This window comes from Schistocerca piceifrons, chromosome 1, assembly GCF_021461385.2.
Source record: "Schistocerca piceifrons isolate TAMUIC-IGC-003096 chromosome 1, iqSchPice1.1, whole genome shotgun sequence".
Lineage (NCBI taxonomy): Eukaryota > Metazoa > Arthropoda > Insecta > Orthoptera > Acrididae > Schistocerca > Schistocerca piceifrons.
This window is the reverse complement of record NC_060138.1, coordinates 997,073,572-997,079,774: the sequence shown is the minus strand read 5'-3', so window position 1 is coordinate 997,079,774 and position 6,203 is coordinate 997,073,572. Positions and strand designations below refer to the sequence as shown.

At 42.0% G+C, this 6,203-nt stretch overlaps 1 non-coding gene across 1 annotated transcript; it reads left to right on the top strand.

Annotated features, from left to right (window-relative positions):
• Positions 1-481: 481 nt before the first annotated feature.
• Trnas-cga lies at positions 482-556 on the top strand. Its single transcript has one exon. It is a non-coding gene; the product is annotated as a tRNA-Ser (tRNA).
• The last annotated feature ends 5,647 nt before the right edge of the window (positions 557-6,203 follow it).

The following is a 6,203-nucleotide window of genomic DNA, read 5'->3' as shown; positions in this document are numbered from 1 at the left end:
CATACCTCGGCAGGCTTCTTTCTGTTGGTCAAGCATTGGTGGCTGTCATAACCACTACGCAACCTCGCTCGGTTGTAAATACTACCACCCTGACACAAAATGAACAGTTGGCTGTGGTATATTAAGGTTCTCGAAAATAAATCAACTGCAATGAAACTTCCTGGCAGATTAAAACTGTGTGCCGGACCAAGACTCGAACTCGGGACCTTTGTCTTTCGCGGGCAAGTGCTCTACCACGAGTCTCGGTCCGGAACACAGTTTTAATCTACCAGGAAGTTTCATATCAGTGAACACTCTGCTGCCGAGTGAAAATCTCATTCTGGAAACATCCCCCAGGCTATGGCTAAGCCATGTCTCCGCAATATCCTTTCTTTCAGGAGTGCTAGTTCTGCAAAGTTCGCATGAGAGCTTCTGTAAAGTTTGGAAGGTAGGAGACGAGGTTCTGGCAGAAGTAAGGCTGTGAGGACGGGGCGTGAGTCGTGCTTGGGTAGCTCAGTTGGTAGAGCACTTGCCCGCGAAAGGCAAAGGTCCCGAGTTCGAGTCTCGGTCCGGCGCACAGTTTTAATCTGCCACGAAGTTTCATATCAGCGAACACTCCGCTGCAGAGTGAAAATCTCATTCTGGAAACATCCCCCAGGCTGTGGCTAAGCCATGTCTCCGCAATATCCTTTCTTTCGGGAGTGCTGGTTCTGCAAGGTTCGCAGGAGAGCTTCTGTAAAGTTTGGAAGGTAGGAGACGAGGTACTGGCTGAAGTAAAGCTGTGAGGACGGGGCGTGGGTAGTGCTTGGGTAGCTCAGTTGGTAGAGCACTTGTCCGCGAAAGGCAAAGGTCCCAAGTTCGAGTCTCGGTCCGGCACACAGTTTTAATCTGCCAGGAAGTTTCATATCAGCGAACACTCCGCTGCAGAGTGAAAATATCATTCTGAAATTAACTGCAGTCGTATTCTTGAGGTCCGCTGGAGAGTAATACTGCAAATTAGTGTACTCACGAAATACGTTCTGTTACAGGTAAGATCCATTTCAGTCCACACATATCTGCGTTCTTGAGGTCCGCCTGAGAATAATATTGCAAATTTGTGTACTTAGGAAAAACTTTCAGTTAGAAGTAACATCCATTTCAGTCCACACACGTCTGCATTCGTCCCCTCCACTCCTCAGACTATTTCTGCGTTTCGAGAATGAATGTTTCATTTGCCGCGGAGTTTGCGCTGTACCCAAGCTCCCTGGCTGATTAAAGATGCTTGCTGGACCGGGACCCTAACTCGAACGTTTAGGGAGGCAGAAGAAAGGTATCGGTGAAAGAGAAGGTGTGAACGTGTAACGTGAGCCGTGACAGGATAGCTCAGTAGGTAAGAGCATTTCCCGCGATCGGTAAAGCTAGGGTTCGACTCCGGCTCCGGCACGTAGTTTTAATCTGCCTCCGGTACATATTTTTAATCTGCCAGGAAGTTCCATTTCCGCATGTTGTTTAGCCTGAGGCTATGATTCATTTCTGCTGCTTTTGCCTTCCAGCAGAGAGCAAGAACATCCACGCGACAGCTTGCTCGTCCAGAGACTTGGATTAGATCGATAATGAAAACGTTTGTCACAGATAGAAAAATTATCGCTCACTTGTAAACCACGACAGTAGTTTCTTAATAAAGTTACCAGTCTGCATCCCTCTGAGCCGAGCTAGTATTATTTCAGTTAGGCTTGGTGGTCTAGTGGTGCAGTGTGAGCCTGGAGACAGGGACGTCGCGGGGTCGAATCCCTGTCAGAGACAGGAATTTTTCCGGCTGCCTTTAAAGTAGCTTTCACCTTGCAAAGATTTGAAGATAAGTCGGAAACGACAGGTGGTTTGGATTCCACGACAAACTGCTGCTTCACTTTCCCTGGTAGGATTAATGGGGTAGGTTAACGCCTCACATGTCGTCACAGTTGGGTGCGACTGAGAGAACTTGCAAACAGGCGGCTGATCATCCTTTTCTTGACGGACTGCTAGCCAATCATGCCATATGCACACCTGCCAACAATTGAAGTGGCCTATCGGTAAAACTCAAGCGCGACAAAAATTTAATGATTTCCGACGTACCCCGGCTTAACGAAAATAATACTGCTTCCGGGCTACGAAATACAAGAATTCATGCTTTAAAAAGGATACTTCAATGAAATCACCTCTACTTATATCATAGGCCAATGATTTGTAGATGAACGTAACAATCAAGAAGAAATCCATGTTAAACAGCAGCAAGCTTGGTGAATATTGGTTTGGAGCATGCATAACAGGGCTTCCTAGATGAATTAAGTAGATATGCGATAACTATGCTTTACGGAATATAACTTATTTAACGCAACACAGACAATAAATAACGTAATACATACTGCAAATCACATGCTAGTCATAGTTCTGACCTTTTCAGCTTCCTGCAAAAAGTCTTGAGAAAATGTTTTGTCATAACAGGGACTCCTGGTCTTCAAGACAGAAACATTCTCCAGAGATTCATTGGACGTGGATGGCCTGAACTCAGTTCTATTTTACAAGACTGAAAACACGTTTACATTCTGCATTGCTATGGGGTATGGCGAGAATAGAAAGCATTACTCTAGAAATTCGGTTATGCTTAAGGAGTCCAATGCTTCCATCAATTTTTGATATTTGTGCCCCTTACAGCATCTTGATTTGCTACCAGAGTGTCATCTACCTGAAGAGCTGTAAACTGCCTCTTAAGCTCATTCAACACGTCATCTGCAGTTTCATTCTCTTCCTTTTGTAACAAGACGGGAAACTTTTGCAAGAAAAAACGAATCGAAGAAAACTGCGCATCTTCAGTTTGCTCTAACCTAGCAGCTTGAGCATGCTTTAACACATCACTTGTTGATAATGTAGTCACAGGCAGCACAAAAGTAGTTTCTCACTGTCGAAAAGGGATTTCACTGTATCCTGGAGACACCTCACGAAGTTCGAAGTCTGAATGCCTATAACTAACTCATCATCACTTATTTGATTTTGAATCAAGTTGTATTTAACTTCAAGCAATGAGGAGCTTTAGACAATTTTGGGTTTAACATACTTGGTGAACAACTGCTTTAGTAAATCCATTAGATGTTCTAATAACAAGTGAACTTGTGGGGAAGAAGTCTGAAGGGAAACATTCAATCTGTCAAATACCGGAATAGTTACACGAAGGAAAGTGCAAGTTGGAGGACAGGAACATAAACAATTTTTCCTCACATGCTGTTGCAAAAGTCTTACTTTTTAGGATGGGTACGTCGCATTTGGAAGAATATTCTATTCTTTTAGGGATCCACTGTGTTCAGCTCTAGGTATTCTGAAAGATATCAAGCTAGTGGGAATGTTGTGGGTACAAATTATTACTTCCTCCTTGAAGAAAGAAAGAAGCGGATCCCACTGGTCCAGCACTCTATACAAACATCTGCCTGAAGATAAGCACCTAGTACATTCATGTTTCAGTATTTTCTTTGTCTCTTCATTCTGCAATTTCTGAAGGCGTTCTTTTCTTTTGGCACTCTTCTCTAAGAAATAAAATATACCATCAAGGAGCTAATCCACTCAAGTGGTAATCTTCCAGCACCCTTTTTCAGCTGCTGGATTAATCTAGTGGCAAATGCAACCTAGGATGGCAACATACACACACAAACACACACACACACACACACACACACACACACACACACAAACACACACATCCTCGTGGAACAAATATAATTAGTCCACACGTGGTCAAAGAATATGGGTTAAATCACAAGAAGCCAACGGAACGGAACAAAGACTTTGCGGAGCGGAGCCTGTCGACATATAAGATTTACATGGAAGAACTGTTATCCCAGCTTTAAATTCGATTCCAATGACGACACAGACATCACACGCTTAAAAGTACCAGTCATATCAAAGAATGAGTTATCGACTATCGTAGACTTGCCTTCGACACACGCAAACAATAAGTTGCACGAAAGTGGGATGATTATCGAATGTCAACGTTTCAAATTTTTGTCCGTGAAGTTGTAAAATGACACCGTCCATCCGTAAGACCGTAAAATGCTGCAACTTTCGTACATTTTACGGATGAACCGTACGAGTTGGCAGGGTTGCACACGAATTTATTTTAGTAATATTTCAGGTAGACAATAGAGCCCATCTAATTTCTTAAATACATGTTCCGTTCACGGGTCAGACAAACAAAGTGAGTGTTACATGAGGGGAATGTCTCCGTTAAATGCAGAGGAGAAAGCAGACAGGTGGAATGAGTACACTGAAGGCATATTTGAGGGGGCGGACTTGCATGACGATGTAATACAAGAAGAAACAAGAGGTGACATGGAAGAGATTTGGTTGGTTGATTCGGGGGAGGGGACCAAATAGCGAGGTCATCGGTTCCATCAGAGTAGGGAAGGATGGGGAAGTAAATCAGCCGTGCCCTCTCAAAGGAACCATCCCGGCATTTGCCTGAAGCGATTTAGGGAAATCATGGAAAACGTAAATCAGGATGGCCTGACATGAGTTTGAACCGTCGTCCTCCCTTATGGGAGTCCAGTGTGCTAACCACAGAGCCACCTCGCTCGGTGCGAAGAGGTAGTGGATCCAGTATTAGAGACAGAACTTAAAAGAGCTTTGGACGACTTACGACCAGATAAGGTAGAAGGAATACATTACATTCCGTCAGAATTTCAAAAGTAATTGCTAGAAAAGTGGCAACAAAACGACTATCCACGTTGGTGTGTAGAATGAATTCTTGACGGTATACTATCAGACTTTTGGAAGAGCATCATCGACACACTTCTGAAGATGTCTACAGCCGACAAATGTGAGAATTATTGCACACTCAGCTTAACAGCTCATGCATCCAAATTGCTGACAGGAATAATATACAGAACAATTAAAAAAGAAAATTTATGATCCGTATGATAACGATTAGTCTGGTTTCGGGAAAGGTAAAGGGACGAGAGAGGCAATTCTGACGTTGCAGTTGATAATGGAAGCAAAACTAAAAGAAAATCAAGACACGTTCATCGGATCTGTCGACCTGCAAAAGGCGTTCGACAATGTCAAATGATGCACGATATTCGAAATTCCGAGAAACATAAGGGTAAACTATAGGGAAAGAAGGGTGAGATACAATATGTACATGACCCAAGAGGGAACGAGACCAAGAACGAAGCGTTCGGATTAAAAAGGGTGGAAGCAGGAATGTAGTCTTTCATCTCCAACTGTTCAGTGTATATATCTAAGAAGCAATGACGGAAATGAAAAAAGGTTCAAGAGTGCGATTATAGAGTTCAAGGTGAAAGAATATCAAGGATAAGATGAAAGAATGAATGAGCGTATGGCAATGGAGGACGGGAGACCCCTCGCGGGGCGGTTCGGCCGCCGCTCCACAAGTTCTTTGACGCCACTACGGCGACTTGTGGGTGAATGAGGATGAAATGATGATGAAAGACACACAACACCCAGTCATCTCGAGGCAGATAAAATCCCTGACCCCACTGGGAATCGAACCTTTTTTTTTTTTTTTTTTTAACGTATATAGACTTTTATTTACAAAATAACAAATTCGTTTTACAAAATACAGTTTACATTTTACTTGTAGAGACGAGACAATCCATTCTTTATTTTTATTTTTCTGTTACTGCACTGTCCAGATAATTATTTCATTTGGTATTTTTTTTTAATTTTTTTAATATTTTTCGAAAGTCTGTCAGTCAGAGGTTTTTTTAGTTGTTTCTTGCACCGTTTATTGTTGTAGTTTAGCAATTTAGCTTTTCTGAGCCTTTGTACGCTACATTTATACGTATGGCAGAGTGAATATGGAGTAAGCATTGATTGTACGATCTAGTTATTTACAGAGAATAATTAGTATATAAGAAAAAGTTATTTTATGGAATTTTACTTATTACTAGTTATGGTATTATTATTGTTATTATTTTTGTAGACGTTTTGAGTTGAAGATGTGCTCTATTCATTTTAAAATAATGTTGTGTTATTACTATCCTCTTTTTAAATCTTGTGTTAGAAAACAAGGGGGAGGCATTTTACGTTGGGTCTTGAAAAACGAGACCTTAGTGGGACATGCACTAGGCATGAAATCAGTTTGATAGAAATATTAACGAGTGTATCAGTTGTCAGCTCGTGTTTGATGGGTAAAGTGGTATCCAAAGGGGAAACCCTCATGAAAAACTATCTTAACATATTAAACAAACCATGACAAA